Below are 18,921 nucleotides of genomic sequence, written 5' to 3' on the forward strand. Positions count from 1 at the left end.
TTTGAAGGTCAGTGACCCAAACTGACTACGCTTTTTATGCCCTTTCTGAATTCAGTTAAATCTAGGGCTGCAAAGTGAGCCAACAGCCTAGTATTAGAAGTCTGAAATTGCAGGCATCTTAGAAATTGCTAAAGAAAAAATATATATATATATATACATAAATTGCAGTGACTTACATTGGTCTGCTTTTTTGGTGCAATTTAGATATTGCTCTTAAATGCAAGCCTTTTGTTAAACTACAATATTTGCTATCAGTTACAACTTTTTGATAAAAAAAAATCACTAAAAGCAAACCATAATAGAATTTTGAACAACTCACCCATCACAGGCACTAAAAACGAACAAGCAACATAAATAGGCCATCAGTTGCTCTTATATTTATGACTAAAGAGATCTGAGTGATTTTCCAGGAACAGTCATAAAGCAGCAGCAAGGAAGGGACACAATGGAGCTATGACACTCTATCAGATACAGATATTAGATAAAACTGGAGCCAGACAATGATGGCTCCTAGTAATGACTTCTTGTAAAATTAAAGGCTAGATCTGATTAGATGAAATGGTCATTTGAGTCAGTTTTGGAGAGATTACCTTCATGGCTGCTGCCAGATCATATGCTTTCTTAAAGTGTTTTGCTTCATATCTCCACCAGAATTGGTTCCACATATTGAAATATCTGAGACACAAAAATAGCAAAATCAGATAGATTGATTGATAGATAAACAGATAGCTAGATTTCAATCATTTCAACCATAAACTGTGTGCTTCAGGGACATTTGAACTTAACAGTTCTATGAGTAGTTAGGAGATACGCGTTTCTCAGGGAATTTTGCTTCACCTAAACCCAGCCAAGCTGATACCTTTATATCTGGAGTTCTCATCATGATAGTCCTAACAAAGATTGAAATGTAACCTTCGCTATTCATGCTTTTTTTTTTTAAATATACTATAGATTTTTTTCATAAGGAATCTCAGTGTTGCTGGTCTTTTTTGTACCAAATGGGGTAAATATTTTAACAATGTGCCACCCATAGGGGAAGATTTACTAAAGGGCGAAGTGGCTAACGCTAGCGACTTTTCCCCAGCATTGCCACCCACAGGGACATCGCCGATTTACTAATGGGCACAGGTGCCAATTCGCTAGCGAAAGAGACTGGCGCTATGGTTCATTCACACTCTTTTGCTGTGGTGAACAGACACTACTCCACAAATTCATTAAAATGCGGATTTTACTGAATGTTACCTCTTTCGCCAGAGTTGCCTTCACCACCTCAGACCAGGCGAAGTGCATTAAAGTAGCTTGATCTTCCTCAATATTCTAGTAGTAAGACAAAACAGAGGCGCCAAAAGGATAAAATTAGCTAAAAACACTTAAAAACCCGATGGGTAATTCGGAGGAGGTAGTAGTGGACTTACCTCCTCCAAGCCGACACCAACGAAAGTGGTAATTTTCAGTAATAGTTTATTCACAAAACAGTATTGCAACGCGTTTCGCAGGCATTTCCTGCTTCATCAGGCAATGTGGAACGGGAGCAAAAACAACAGTGTCTTTGTATAAACACGCCAGGCGCCTCAATCTTCTGTCACTTACATTATATTTTGTGAGCCGAAAATGCATCAAAGTCCAAAAAACTTTGGCGTCTTTTCCATTTTTCAGCCTGATTGCCTGCAAAAGACCTAACAAACTTTTTTTGGATAACAGGTTTTCCCCATACATTTGCAAACATTAATTTTACAGTGGTCACATGTGTAGGGCATTAGAATAACTATATTGTCTTTATTAAGGTTCACTGGACATGTGTTTTTAAAAGTGTAATTTGTAAGTATATGGTCCAACATTAAGAACATAACATAACATAAAGAAGTGCATGCAACTTTAAATTTCCCACCCTATGCAAATTGACTTGAGCACAAGATCCCTAGCAAAGTATCGCTAGGCAGAAATGAATGCTAGCACATCTTCACTATCAAATTCTCGCATTGCCGAAGTAAAGATAGCAAAAAGTCTCCAGCATTCGGAGTCCACGACGAAACTCTGCATTTAAGTAAATTAGCGTAGTCTGAGCACATTTGCACCTGACGAAGTGTAGGGATGGGTGCGAATCGGTCGCTGGTCACTGCCCCATAGTTTGTATATATCAATGTATACCAAATACTATACAGAAGTGCAAGTACCTTTAATGATTTAAAGATTTTATGAGCAACTGACTAAAAAAAAAAAAAGCCTTGCAAATAAATCATATTGGTCACTGGTTTCTACTGTGAATGTCCTTGCTGTACCTCTTTATTTATTTTTTGTCTGTAGAAAAGAGATTCCATCCTGGCAGCTCATGATGCATGCATTACTACAGGTAACTTCTTGGAAGTGGTAACTTAGTCTCCTGACCTTGTTTTTTTTACAAGAGTATTTTAGAATTAATGCACCAGTAATTATGTCTACCTAGACATCCATCCAAGATCCTAACAAATTCTTGTTCCTTAAATAATAAAAACAAAACAGTATGTCACAGAAATAGAATATTGTGTAATTCACCTATCCCATCCTATATTCTCTAAAAAAATAATCATTGTCTTCAAGTGATAAGCAAAGAAGCTGCCAGAAGGCTTGAACAGCCAACTGTAGTGTGGAACGATGTCAAAGTAGCTGGACGTATTCCTGAGAAGTAGAGAAATGATATGTACATAAAGAACATCATTTCCTTTCCAGCTTCTCTGATACAAATGATGGCAGCATGGTGAACCTGTGCAGCGAGCATATATTTTATGATGCCTGCCTGCCTTTGTACATTCTATCTGTAATTAATTGCTCCCGGCAAAGGTCACCATTAATAAAAATGAACTTGCAGCTTATTAAGACTGTAGAAGAAATCATTAGAGATACTTGCAAATGTGTTTGCAGCCAAGTGATGTAAAAAGAAGTGATGTATCTGGAAGAAAAAGTCTAGTTCCTTTTCTCCTTGTCAAACAGAAGGGCCTTCATCACTCTCAGTACTTTCATTACTGACTTGCCCTTGTGTTGTATTAATCAGGATATTAGCAAACAAAAATTCACTATTTTGTATTGTTTTGTATGTTTATGGCACAGGCAAGTCCCTATTATTTCAATAAGTGAGGTCAATATCATAAATAATCAAGTCCCAGGAACATATCATTTAGGTGGTCTTCACTTCACCACAGTTTGTCTCTTGTAGACACATATTATACATTTCCACATATTATAAATAACAATGTCTCATGCTATCGTTCTCCATCATAACAATTAACAAGGTTATTGTAGTGCTGTAATCCAATTATGTAACTAACCCCCATCAGTCTTTCTCAAACTCTTGCAGTTTGTTTACTGCTTCTAAAGATCACTTACTAAAGGAGTCATATTCTATACCTCTAAATCAGGGATCCGCAACCTTTTGAACCCATGAGCAACATTCAGAAGTAAAAGGAGTTGGGGAGCAACACTAGCATTAAAAATGTTCTTGGGGTGCCAAATAAGTGATGTGAATGGCCTTTGCCCCTTGGCCTTTGCATTTGGTAGCCCCTATGTGGATTGTCAATGTACATTGAGGCTCTGTTTGGTAGTGCACCTGGTTTTTATACAACCAAAACCTGCCTGGAATTCAAAAATAAGCACCTGCTTTGAGGCCACCGAGAGCAACATCCAAGGGGTTGGAGAGCAACATGTTGCTCATAAGCTACTGGTTGGGGATCACTGCTCTAAATATTCTTTTCTATTCATCGTGATGGGTTAATTGAAGAGAAGTTTTAGGTTGACAAACTAACAGCATGTTTGAATTATACCCTCTCACATTTCGTTTGCATCTCCTTTACAAATAAGGCAGTTTACAAATGTCATTGGTGTAATTATAGAGGTAGTAGATCAGCTTTCCCTATAGCCACAGAAAATGTGGGCGTTAGCTGCCTGCATGGTCAGGCACACATGCGCGAATGAACAGGAAGGTGGGAAGGGTTGGTTGCAGTGTGCACCGGGCCCCTTCAAAGATTTTTAGGGGAGTCTGGTGCCACATTGTTATGCCGATGATGAATATTCTAGTGCTATATCTTGCATGTTAACAGTCTGCCCAACAGTTTCTAACCATGAAATATATCCCAAATACCTAAGCTACTGAAAAAAATAATAATAGATATAATAAGAGTTATTGTTTGCTACTCTGAGCAAGAGGCCACAGTGTAAGGTTGTATAATCTCACTAGACGATAAACACACACAAATGAAAAGTTGCATTGTGCTTTTCAACTAACTATTAAGTATTAAGCCTCAGTATATGGGGCTCATGCAGCACAGAATGATTTGCACAGTGAATTGATTGATTGATTGATTGATGTACTGAATTTGACAAGATTGATGTACTGAATTTGCAAACATAATTGTGAATTTTTATTCATGCTGTGATTGTCCTTACCAGCTTTTTTTTAATATTTTTTAAATATGGCATAATTGCAAATTATGAATATTAAAGGGGTGGTTCACTTTTAAGTTAATTTTTAGTATGTAATAGGATGGTTAAATTTGCCTTAATCTTTTCTTTTTTTAAAAAAAAAAAACAAATGCTATATTTAGAAATGTACATTTTTTAAACATACTGTTATATTAAGCAATTTACATGTTAGTATGATGCTGATTGAATAAGAAAGTTTGATAGTATGGGGGTTTATTAAAGTCGGAATTTATCTCAATATTTTCTGAAAAAAACTCCGACCACAGGTTTTTATGGCTTATTTATTAAGACACTTTTCTGAACATTTTGGAAAGTGAAAAATCGTGAAAAATACAAATTTTACGAGTTTTTCTGAATTTCCACCCGAAAACTCTGATTTTTTCAGATTTTTGCCTGAAAACCCTGAAAACTTTGGGTTATTGCACCAAACCTTGTGCAAATCTTTGGGATTTTTCCCATTGCAACCTCGGCAGGTCTGAGATGCCGGATTTTTCGTATTCAAATTTTTCCTTCCTCAAAAATTCCGAAAAATTTGTTATTTCTTTTCCACTAAAAATTTGTATTTTATACTAAAAAAAACAGATTTTTCTGTTTTTTGACATTCGGGGTTTAGTAAATAACCCCCTATGTGTAGGGCAGACATACAAACATAGAAAATAGCTATAAAAATAATTAATTTCATCAAACTTGGCAAATTAGTTATGGCTATAACCATGTCACATCTCTCTATCACCCATCAAGCTAGTGTACACAAAAAAAAAAGATGTTGATTATTCTATCCCTTCTAAAGAAATATGTTCATAACATTTTACTGTGATCTTTCCAGTGTGTCTCCCACTTGAATTCATTTAGTTAATCCACCTGTCAAAACAACAGTTTAATTAGGTTAAAATAAGTGTAAAAAGGTTTACAGGAAGTGCTGCTCATGACACAAATGAATAGTTTTACCAACTTCTAAAGAGACAAGTTCTCCATTTGTATAAAGTCATGAACTGATTTTGTTCTAGGGATAACAGAGGTCTTGTGCTGCTTGAAGTCACTGCAAAATAATTCCTAGACTTTGAGCCATTCTAAAAAACGTGATTGTCATAGATATGGAGATTCAGGGAAACATACATCTGACATTTACCCTTCATTTTCTAGAGATTTCTTACTTGCTCTTTAAAGGATAAGTAAACCTTTAAAATAAGTAAATGTAAAATTGATAACTGCTCTCTTAAGAAATTTTGTAATGCACATTCATTATTATTCCAAGATATTGAGGGATACATGTACTGTTAATTTTAATTAATTTTGTTACAACAGTGCCACCAAGTGGTCAGACTGGTTGGAAACTGGCCAGCAGATGGCATTGTTGTAACAAAATTAATTTATATTAACAGTACATTTATCCCTTAATATCTTGGAATAAAAACAAAATAAATAATGAATATAAATTCCAAAATTTCTTAGAATGTCACCCTCATCAATTTTATATTCACTTATTTTAAAGGTTTTCTTATGCTTTAAACAAATTAACATGGAAATATTCTGAAATGATAGGTATAAGGAGTCAGCACTTTGAACAACACCAATCTCGAGTAAACTGGACCATATGTTGTGAACAAAAGGAACTTAATTTAACACAGTGGATATTTAAGCAGGATATATACTTTATCGTAGTTAGCAATGACTGGTATAACATTCACTTATAGACAAGGTAGTTTTGAGATTCATCAAGTAATAGGAAAGAACAGACTGAATTTGTGTTTTGCTTGGTCAAACTGCATGTTCATTTGATGGCATGGATGAGAACTGTGCCGAAACCAAGCTCCTTTACATGAGAATATAATTATGCTAAATTAAACAGTAAATCATCATCTTAGATGTAATGTAAATCTGAATTAATTACTTTTCAGCCTTGCATAGTGAATTCTATACTGTATGTATAGTGTATATAATGAGCTTGTCCCTAAACTTGGATAACATATTAAACCAGTACAGAAAATGTGCCATGAATCAGCAGAAAAGAACATGAGGAGCTACTAGGGGGCAACTTTAGAGGTTTAGATCTTTATAGCTAAAGGGTAATAGTGGCCTCGGGCTGGTACAGAAGTCCAATATATAAGGTGTAGTATTTCTAGCCTAATTCTTTGTTGAGCTTTACTTCTCCTTTAAGATGTCTATAAGAAGAACATATAGTTCTTCCCCAAGAGCAGCAATGTTTCTTCAATAATAAATATGTGTGGTAAAAGTCTATAAAAATGGAATGACCTTGCTCAACATGACAGGAAGGAATAGGGCTTTGTGCTGAATATACTATTTGCCTGTTGTTTTAATCGCGAAAAATCTCTCAGCACAGAATGAAAGACAAAACTGTACAAAATTGGAACTGAAGCCAATAACAGCATCAAACTATACTAAGAAAACATCTGTGTATTGCCAAAACATAAGACTTTTGACAAAAAATTTACCATGACATTTTTTTTTTCAAAACATCAGTTTCAGCACTGTCCCACATCCAAGCCTATCAAAATACCTTTTTTCCTGTTGTTAAATGTAAATTATTCGAAAAGTATTGTTTTAAAGACAGGATAGGTTATGCTAGAATTGGTAAAAAAATTACAATACAAGTGAACAACCTATTTAACCTCTTGTACAATAGAAAAGTAAGGTTAGCCATCACATTGCAAGCCTGATTTTGCCTCTATTGGGACTCTTCAGTTTAGGATTCATTATAAAATTCAAACAAGGGAAGATCAAGACAAATTAAGGTCTCTTCGATCACAATGTAGTGCTTATGGAGAATAACTCAATCCAAGGACAATCTAATGGAAGGAACAAAGAATAAGAAAGTGTATGAAAGTACCACTATATTCTTCCTTTAAATACATTCATATTCTACGAAAAAAAGGAATTTCCTCATTTGAGCTTGTGTTATAATATAAAATATAATTTCTTTCTACAGAAATAAAACTAATCATAAAAAGTCATATTTGAGGTTTCACTTGAGAAAAAGAACAAATCAAGCATTTTGAAATATCATTTCAGCAAAACAGAGAGACTGTAACTTAAACTGCAAACTTTATATGTGATCGATTGAACAACACATCAACTGCAACATCACTTTTCATTTTCATTCTTATAAAACCAATTACATTTGCTTGGTATAATCATTCCTTCATAAACCCAAGCCTTCATAAATTCCCTATTATGCCATTCTACAAGTCATGGAATCATTTAACAAACTGTCATTTCTAAGGTCTATAATTACCATGCTGAGACTGGAAACATTTTTTGAGAATCTAAATAACATCAACTTTCCCAAGAAGGAGAAATGACACTTTAAGGGGCAAATTCACCAAGGGTCGAATATCGAGGGTTAATTAACCCTCGATATTCGACTGGGAATTAAAATCCTTCGACTTCGAATATCGAAGTCGAAGGATTTTAGCGCAAATAGTTCAATCGAACGATCGAAGGAATAATCCTTCGATCGAACGATTAAATCCTTCGAATCGAACGATTCGAAGGATTTTAATCCAACGACCGAAGGATTATTCTTCGACCAAAAAAACTTAGGCAAGCCTATGGGGACCTTCCCCATAGGCTAACATTGGGTTCGGTAGGTTTTAGATGTCGAACTAGGGGGTTGAAGTTTTTTCTTAAAGAGACAGTACTTCGACTATCGAATGGTCGAATAGTCTAACGATTTTTAGTTCGAATCCTACGATTTGAAGTCGAAGTCGTAGTCGAAGGTCGAAGTAGCCCATTCGATAGTCGAAGTAGCCCAAAAAACATTTTGAAATTCGAAGTTTTTTTACTTCGAATCCTTCACTTGAGCTTGGTGAATTGGCCCCAATATGTACAATTTAATAAAGATGTCAGTGTCAACATTTGGGAATTTGTTTATACTAAGGGGCAGATTTATCAAAGGTCGAGGTGAATTTCAACTAGGGAATAGTCCAAATTCAATTAGAATTTGAAAAAAATTCAAAAATTCAAATATCGAAATTTATTATATACTGTCTCTTAAAAAATTCAACCATTTGCCATCTAAAACCTACCGAAATGCTGTTTTAGCCTATGGGGGACCTCCTAGAACCTATTTGGAGTCAATTGGTGGACTTTGAAAAATCAAAGTTTTTTTGGGAAAAACTTCAAATGGAATTCGATTGAATGCACTATTCCTTTGATTCGTACGATTCGTATTGGGTCGAATACGGCCCTATTCGATCTAAAAGGGACCAAAAAAAACTTCGACTTAATTTCGGTTGGTCTTTTTGAATTCGAATTTCAAAGGTTTTTCAATTCAAAATTCGACCCTTGATAAATATGCCCCTAAGCCTTCAGTGCGAAAGCATTGTCAGTCGTCAAATGATCTTCTGCGATTGCTTGTACAGGTATGGGACCTGTCATCCAGAATGCTCGGGACCTGGAGTTTTCCGGATAACGGATATTTCCGTAATTTGGGTCTTCATGCCTTAATTCTACTAGAAACTCATTTAAACATTAAATAAACCCAATAAGCTGGTTTTGCTTCCAATAAGGATTAATTATATCTTAGTTGGGATTAAGTACAAGCTACTGTTTTATTATGACAGAGAAAAACAGTAAAAATTAGTGACATCAGTGGGCGTGTCTGTGACGTCAATGGGCAGGGCTCTGACATCAGTGGACGGGGCTATGACACGCGTTCAGCGATTGGCCGATCGCCGTGTCAATCAAGGGAATCCCGCTCGGTTTTCCTTATTTGGAAAACCGGGCAGGAAGTATAGCCCCGGGCAGCCCCTCATAATACCGGGCTGTCCAGGTCAAAACCGGACAGGTGGCAACCCTAATTAGGGCAGTTGCTAATACCTGGCTATTTCTGTTGATCAATCTAGTACCTGAAAGAAGATGAAAGCAAACATCTGATTGGTTGCAATGACCAATTGCAATGGTGCAATATAGCACATACTGTATCCCTATAAATCAGTCATATTCTTCCTTTGGTCTATATGAATAATAATAATAATTCTTTCTTAGCAGTATATACAATAATAATATCATGTTTATAATTGAAATGATGACTTTGACAAACATGGAGGAATTATTTTGCAAGACCATGTTGTATGTGGAAGGCCAAGCCTAGCCTGTGGGTGAAGTGTATTTAGTGCCACTGGTTGGTGCTCTTAGATCCCAGATATGACATAAAAAAGCTGGCATCCATCAGATATCTTAGGGGCAGATTTATCAAGGGTCAAATTGAAAATTAGAATTTTTAAATGCGAATTTCAAGTTTATTTTAGTGTAATTCGGCTATTGAATAGTCCAAATTCGATTTGAGTTTAAAAAAATTGAAATTCGAATTTCGAAATGTATCGTGTACTGTCCCTTTAAGAATTTGAATTCGACTATTCAGCATCTAAAACCTGACAAATTTGGTGTTGTAGCCTATGGGGGAGTCATTTGATGGGCTTTTGAAAATGTAATTTGTTTTTGCTAAAAAAAATTAAATCAAATTCGATTCATATTTGATTCGAGTTTGCAGGTCGATCCTATTCACCCGAATGTAAAAAAATTGCATTTTTTTAAAAATTTTGATTGAACATTTTTTTTACGAGTTTTTATAAACTTCTATAAACTATAAATTCGACTCCTGATAAATCTGCCCCTTAATGTCTTCTTACACAAGAGGAAAGATGTACATATTTTATACAATAGAAAGAAGTACAAATGTATAATCTCTTGACAACTGTTTCAACACATTTATGCTAGAAATCTAAATTCAGCCCCCGCAGTCATCACATCAAAGTAAGCAATATTGTTTAAGTACCTTACTTTTAAATTAATATAAAATAACATAAATGATGATATAGTCAGGGCTATTCTTAGTTTTCATTTTTTAAAAGGTTTTGTAGGTTTTTTTGCTCAGCTGCTCTCCAAGCTATCAGGTTACTAAGGTCCAATTTGCCATAACAATCAGGCAGTGGTTTGAATAATACACTGGAAAATAAACAGGAATGGGCCCAACTAGAAAGATAATTAAAAAAAACACGTTTGCCATACTTTTTTGGCTGCTGGGGTCATTGATCCCCATTTGAAAGCTGGAAAGACATCATTTATATAATATACTGTGGAGGTTATTTATCAAAGGTTTAATTTCTCAGTTATGTGAATTTTTGTTAACTCTAATGAATTCAAATGTACTCACAACTCAAATGGAACCTTATTTATGAAAAAACTTGAACGTCTAACATTCGATCGAATAGGAACGACCCGAAAGCTTGCTAACATCTTCAAATGGTTCAACGAACCTCTTCCATTGACTTCTTCATGAACTCGGCAGGTTTTAGGTGGCCAAGTATCAAATTAGAAATGTTTCAAGGGTTGAGATGTGATAAAAAGATATTGCATAAAACAGCTCATATGTAAAACCCTGCTTCATGTAAAGAAACCATTTTTATAATAATATTTTTTTTTCTATTAGAATGTGCCATTGGGTAATCCTAACTAGAAAACTGCCATTTTAAAAAAATAGGGCCGCCCCCTGGGATCCTGCCATTCACAGTGCACATAAACAAACCATCATTTTCCCCCTCTAAGGCAAATTGGAGAGGCTTCAGATGGGTTTTTTTGCCTTCCTCTGGATCAACTGGCAGTTATGCAGGTCAAAAAAGTAAAAAGGTTGAACTTGATGGACGTGTGCCTTTTTTCAACCTAACTTACTATGTTACTATGTTACTGTGTTACATACTAGGTCACATGAGCCAATTAACAGACAGAATTCTGTCTTTTGCTCCCAAACTTCTTCCTGTAACAGTTAGGGGCATATTTATGAAGGGTCAAATTTTGAATTTGGAAAACTTCAAAATTCGAATTCAAAAAGAGCAACCGAAATTAAGTCTAAGTTTTTTTTTGGCCGAATAGGTTAATTTTCAATTGAATAGGTCCATATTTGGCCAAATTAGAATAATACGAATCAAAATAATATTGAATTGAAGTCCACCAATATTGAAGTCCACCAATTGTCTCCAAATAGGTTCTAGGAGGTCCCCCATAGGCTAAAACAGCAATTTGGTAGGTTTTAAAGAGCAAACGGTTGAAGTCAAATTTTTAAAAAAACAGTACATGATAAATTTCAATATTCGAATTTTTGATTTTTTTTCAAATTCAAATCGAATTTGGACTATTCCCTAGTCAAAGTACACAAAAACTAGCTTGAAATTCGATTTTTTTTTTTCATTCAAAAATTCACCTCGACCTTTGATAAATTTGCCCCTTCGAGTTGTCGTATTTCTGGTCAGGTGATCTCTGAGGCAGCACAGAGAAAATGGTGGTTCAAGGGGCAAGATGTAAAAAGGCAATATTTACTTAAATATATATGTCCGTTTGGTAAGGTTCTTTATTATGCCACTTAATGTGATGTAAACTTGCTTAAGTATTCATTTTAGGGGTATAGTTTTCCTTTAATAACATTTTCTTACTACATTTTACAGAATCACTCGCTGTTAGGGGACTGAGTTAACCAAGCTATATAGTTTTCTGAAACACAGTAACATATTTGAGCTATAACTCAATGCCATAGAGAAAGGCTGAACTTTCTATTATTCATATGTATTTTATGTAAAGGAGTTAAAGCACTGAAGTGTTGCAAGACATATACATAATACAACAAAGTGTTATTTGGAGAAACGATTTGTACCAGACAGACACCACACAGAAATGTCAGATGATGTCACAGCGTTGATCTGACGCGACACGACTGTCGGATGCAGACGCAGAGTGCAGCGTCTACATCCGACAGCCGTGTGGCGTTGGATCAATGCTGCCACACAATCCGACACGACAATGCATTCACTTACCTTATTTACGTTGCATGCGATTTGATGCCGGCGTTTTGTAGCAGTGCATCGGATCACGTCGAAAACGTCCATGTAGTCCTACCCTAACTGATCCCATTTTTTTTAAATCTCTATATGTATGTATATATTAGGTTAGAGATGGCTCAGTTTTGCACATTAAACCTCCAACTCTTCCTGCTTCTTTGTGCAGACGTGCATGCACACTCAAATTAAAGGCCAAACTTTAACAAAAAAAGTGGCTTTTTTACTCTACTGCAGTTGCATCTGCATGGGGGCATTGAAGAAAGAACAAAAAGCTCTCTACCTCTGTGCTGAAAAGGGCAGTTTTCAGCTAACAGGAGCACAGAATCAGGGTTTCAGGTAATAAATTATAGTTGCTGGGGGTGCTTAAATTGTTGCACCCCAATGTTTCCGACTTTCCTTTAATAATGCACTATGGGGCAAATTCACTAAGATTCGTAGTTGCACCAGCGTCCGCTTCGCCGCACTTCGTCAGGCGTATTTTCGCCAGCGCTACGCAAATTCACTAAAATCTGAAGTTGCAATCAGGGGAAGCGTAAGGTTGCGAAGTTGCGCTAGCGTTAATTCGCCAAGCAAAGCGAAGTTACGCTAGCGATGCTTAATTTGCATACGGCACCAAATTGAAGTTACAATGGAGGTATATGTAGCAGCACTACACAAGCCTGGGAAACCTTCAAAACAGCAAATAAAAATTTAATTTTGCCCTACTCATGTGCCCACTGTATAGTTAAGATGCCATGAGTTAGGAAATGTAGGGGGGAAGTAGGGTAGCCCCAAAAAAATTTTCATCTATAAAAAAGAAAAAGCAATCCCTATCTACTCTATGTACTTCTCCTGGTCTGAGGTGGCAAAGGAAGTCTGGCGTAAAAGGTAGCGTTCAGAATAATTTGCGTGTCAGTGAATTTGCGTAGTTACGTCCGTTGCGCAAATTCGCCAGGCGTAAGGGTGCGAAGTAACACTAGCGAATTTACGCCAGCGTCCGTATTTAATTTGGTGAATTAACGAAAATGCGATACGCTAGCGAATTAACGCTAGCGTTAGGCGCTTCGTCCTTTAGTGAATTTGCCCCTTTGTGCAGTTTGAAGTGTACTCTCTAATGTGAAAAACATATTGTAAAATATTAATTTCTGCATCTTATTTCTGCACATTATTAATACTTTCTATTGCATTTTCCCAACGGTACTCTATTGTAGTAAATCTTGATAATATAAGACAAATGTTTGCAGAACAGTGGAAAGTGGTTAAAGCAGCGATTTTCAAACTTCTTGGGTCAAGCACCATAACTTTGCAATCCAGCATTTTGTCAGTTGAGTTCTCCCTCTTTGCTCTTTCATTTTACAGTTAGTGGAAATATCGAAATCAAAATTTCCTTGACTGTCATATAGTTTAGGAAATTATAAGAGGACAGGGAGGGGTGGCACCAGGGCCGCCATCAGGGGGGGACAGGGGGGACAAGCGTACCGGGCCCGGGCATGAAGGGGGGCCCGGCAGCGCTGCATTTTTTTGAAGATCCGGGCCCCCCTTACGAGCGCCCGAGCCGTACGTCATTCCTCTTGAGTGCCGAATGCGGAAGTGCCGAAAAGCCGAAGCCGATGCGCCGAAAAGACCCGAAGTCACGGAAAAAGCCGAAGTCACGAAGCGCCGAAAAGACCCGAAGTCACGAAAACAGCCGAAGCCGAAGTCCTGAAGCAGCGCAAAGACCCGAAGTCACGAAAACAGCCGAAGCCGAAGTCCTGAAGCGGTGAAAAGACCCGAAGTCACGAAAGGAGGCGAAGTTGAAGTACTGAAGCCATGAGTTCAATTCTACTGAACACCAGTTTGTGTTTTTTTTTTTTTTTAATCCCCTGGCCACCAATGTATTATTTTAATATTCTATATGCCCCTGCCACCAATCTTTTTTTTAAAACTTTTTTTTTGGGGCCCCAATTTTTTTTTTAACTCGTAAGGGGCCCCTTGCCACTATTGTTTTTTTTGGGTTTTTTTTAAAAAAAAAATTAATTTTCTTTTTGGTGGCCCCAAATTTTTTTAACTTGTAAGGGGGCCCCTGCCACCAGTTTTTTTTTTTTTTTCAAAAAAAAATTATTTTTTTTTTAAATTTTTTTTTGGGGCCCCAATTTGTTTTTAACTTGTAAGGGGGCCCCTGCCACCAGTTTTTTTTTTTTTCAAAAAAAATTTTTTTTTTTCAAAATTTTTTTTTTGGGGCCCCAATTTGTTTTTAACTTATAAGGGGGCCCCTGCCGCCAATGTTTTTTTTTTTTTTTAAAAAAAATTAATTTTTTTTCAAATTTTTTTTGGGGCCCCAATTTGTTTTTAACTTATAAGGGGGCCCCTGCCACCAATGTTTGTTTATTTTTTAGTTTTTTTACATTTTTTTTTGTTGGGGCCCCAAGTTTTTTTTAACTTATAAGGGGGCCCCTGCCACCAATGTTTTAAAAAAAAAAAAAAAATTTAAATTTTTTTTTTTTGGGGCCCCAATTTTTTTTATAAGGGGGCCCTGACCATCAATAGCTTTTTACAACTTGTGTGGGGGGGGTTACTTTTTTAGCGCTGATGTCTGTGTGGTCTTTTAACTGCGATGTGGGCGGGATATGGGGCGGAGCTTGGTCGTCAGTGTGGACGGGGCCCAGGGGGCCCCAAAAATTTTGTTGTACGGGGCCCCGTGATTTCTAATGGCGGCCCTGGGTGGCACTGCAGCTGGCATATTTGAAAGCTTCCCCTGACACAACAGAATACAGCAATGAGGAATCGAAATGAGGGAGAGCAGTTTCATTCAAAGCATTCATAAGCAGCCCTGTTGGCACACCATTTTTGGGTTGTGTCTTTCTCCAAAGAGAAAAAAATGTCTCTTTGTAATGTGCCCTGCCCTGTACTTAAAGTAATCAGGTGGTGTACATACAGTGATGACCAATGACCGAAAACACAACGAATACAATCTTTTTAACTCTTCTTTAAAGGCTGTTTTCAAGTACGAGTAGTTTTAGCAGTTAACTGCATCAGTTCAGCCCAGTGATTCTCAAAATTATATTTGCATTTTTAGAAATCTTTAGATTAAATGATCTGGAAAAATGAATTAGACTTGAGTGGATAGTTAAGCTGTAAGTAAATTAGCACAAACAAAATAGTTAATACTGTTTTTAAAAAGATATAGGCATTTTTCAATTTAAATTAAAAAAAAATATAGCCAAGGAAAACCTGACTAAATTCAAACATTAGAAATGTGGTGCGCAATGCCGATAACCATACCATTGTTAATAAAAAAAAAAATAGCAAATAATAAGGGGAGATAAAAACTCACAGTTCACCCCAGTCCATGGGTGGACAAATCTGAAACAGCAAAAAGGTGTGCATTTTCTCCAAACGTAATTTGAACTTTTAATTTTAATTTTTGGTCTTTACGTTTGGAGAAAACTCATTGTTTGGCCCCTTATTTGTTTCTAAATATTGTATGGTTCCCTTTCATGTTTAGCATAGTTCTCGTGCCTTTTATTAGCTTAGTCACTCATCTCAGGACTCTCTCTATTTCAGTAATGTCCTTTTTGAATTCTTGAGAAATAAAACACTCTGCATGTTCTAGATCAAGCAAACAAATATTTGTATAACTTTGTTGCATGAAGGGTATAAGTCACCTTCATATTTTTAAACATCAGGTTTATAACCTTACTATTAAAAATGCTGAATCTCATCTCGAAATTAGATGCCTATATAGCCAAATTGCATGGACACCATGCAAGGATGATGCACCCTAAATTGATTAAATTATTCTACATAGTTTTCTTTCTTGAATATGGTGCTGTCAAACGAAGAGTCCTGTGGCTATGCATCTAGGGTGGAAGGCAGGGTACAAAAGTGCAAGTGCAAAAGTGAATGGTGGATTGCACTTTCAACCATGTCTACCCTCCTTCCCAAATTGGTGATTTGCCATGGAAGGTAATGAGAGAAAATATGCTTGGTTCTTTCCCTCAGGTTATACTAATATCTTCAGTGTCCACAGAATGAACCTATTTGCTAACGTTCATATTCATTTACAGATGTACATGTAGGGGCCGATTCACTAAGCTCGAGTGAAGGATTCGAATGAAAAATACTTTGAATTTCGAAGTATTTTTTGGGTACTTCGACCATCGAATGGGCTACTTCGACCTTCGACTACGACCTTCGACTTCGATTCGAACGACTATTCGACCATTCGATAGTCGAAGTACTTTCCCTTTAAAAAAAACTTCGACCCCCTACTTCGGCAGATAAAACCTACCGAAGTCAATGTTAGCCTATGGGGAAGGTCCCCATAGGCTTGCTAAACTTTTTTTGATCGAATGATTTTCCTTCGATCGTTGGATTAAAATCCTTCGAATCGTTCGATTCGAAGGATTTAATCGTTCGATCGATCGAACGAACGTTTAGCGCTAAATCCTTCGACTTCGATATTCGAAGTCGAAGGATTTCAATTCGAGGGTCGAATTTCGAAGTATTTTTTACTTCGAAATTCGACCCTTAGTGAATCTGCCCCGTAATCTGAGATATGTTTGGTTGAAGAGCTATTAGAGACACAAAAAGTTATTACTTATTAAAAGCCAAGCATTTGCAGCATTTATTACCAAATATTACTCTAAGGCGTTTTTTTGGAATCTACACGACCATCTGAATGCGGTTTCTGGAACACTTATGTGGTTATTTACTAATGTCCGAATGCAAAAATCACGAAAAATGTGTGTTTTTTTTTTTTGTATAAAATCACGGATTTTTCGGAATTTATTAAACCTTGAGGATGGAATGTGAAAATCCGGCATCTCAGACCTGTCAAGGTTGCATATAAGTCAATGGGTGAAGTCCCATGAAGTCCAAGAAGCTTCTGCACACTGTTATAAGTGAATCTATATTTGTTGTGTTGTTTATTAGCTCATATAAAGTAGACAAGGCAACGTTTCGGACCTTGCAGGGTTCTTTATCAAAGGGAGGGAATACAGGGGTTTTTTTTATGTGCGCTGGGTGCAATACATAATACATAATACATAAATTGTGAAATTTTGAAAATCGGATTTTTTCCCATTACTGTTTATAATAAAAATGTTATCACACATTGATGCCACCAAACCTTTTTTTCAAACATTATGCAGCTACCCTATCACTTCTGTAACATGATTTTTTACCCCCGGCCCTATCATTATCCAAAACTTTGGATTGTTAATGAGAGTGGTGGAAAATCCAAACTTTTGACAGCTCTGTCTTTGTCAGTGGATGTTCCCTTAGAGTCTATCTCAGAGCAGCAGAGACTATTTCCCTGGCTCATACACCCCCCATATATTTATAAACATGAACAATAAATAATGCCCCAGTCCTTTATTCTTATAATTACTCCCCATGATGCAAAATGATTAATAGACACATTTTAATGTTGGATGTAAAGCCCTTCACCAGTAGCGTTCTGGGACTTTCATTGCCAGAAGGTTCATAGGGGAACCTGCAGAATTAATTTGGTGTCAGTTTGCTATTGATATAGTTTTAGCTATGCTTTTATTAGCATTTGCTACACTTTTACTCATTTATTTCTATATGAATAAAATCATTAATCCCTTTTATATACAGGAGAGAGCGCACATCCATGTAATGGATGTGAATTGAGTCATTTTACTGTGTTTTTCTATACAGAAAGTATGCATTAAATCACAAAGCCCCTTTAGATTTCTGATTCTATAAAACTTGCATGGCCACAGTGTTGTCCTGGCAGTCTAGAGGTGTGTATGTATGCCTTGGAAGATGGAACGGAAAGCAGCACCAAACTTTTATTTGCACAGGTTGACAAAATATTGGATAGAGCCCTTAAATCTCAGAGGTATAGCTATAAATTTTCTTGACCTACGGATTTATTTGACTTCAAGCCTTGGTGCTATGGCAAGACCAATTCTTCATTCTTAAATGAAAAATGATATTGTTCTCTTCTCATTCTAGCCTTTGCTTCTGAACTATTGCCAGCCCAAGAAGCCGTAGGGGGCAATGGGCACCAGCTGTGTTTTATATTTCTTTGGTATGAAAGCGATTAATACTCCAGAAGGCTTTGCATTTCATTCTTTGTGCAGGTTCTCAAAAGTCAAAGTTATACCTTTGCTCTTGGTTAAAGCACCTGTTGCTTAATGCTACCACAGAAGAATCAGTAACCTGTGCTTCTGTGAATAGTGTATCCTTGCGTTTTCTCCATTCCTTGTGATGGATGCCATGAAAAATGTGCAAAAAATTAAAATGTAACAAATTGCAGGCAACCAAGACAAGTCCTTTTTATGATGGCTTACACTAAGATATCAAACTAGAGCTGCCAGTTTATTCCATAATTATATTACTTAACGTGTGGGTATGAAAGTAGATGTTGGTTCTGTAACATTTAAAAGCTGAACACAGTTAAAATTGGAGCAGCTGATAGAGGAGGAGCTTAGTTAAAAGTTAAGTAGCATTGTGTGATACCATAGACATGACTGAGCATATTAAAGGTTTATTGCAAGTAGTAAATGTAAGTTGAAAAAGGTTTTTTTTCAAATGATGTAGCTGATCTATCTAGTCTGCCATTTTTTAAACTGCATGACAAGTGATGTAGCCCATTCTTACTACACATATTAAGTAATACTCAGTAACG

Source organism: Xenopus laevis, chromosome 8S, assembly GCF_017654675.1.
Source record: "Xenopus laevis strain J_2021 chromosome 8S, Xenopus_laevis_v10.1, whole genome shotgun sequence".
In the NCBI taxonomy this organism is placed as follows: Eukaryota; Metazoa; Chordata; class Amphibia; order Anura; family Pipidae; genus Xenopus; species Xenopus laevis.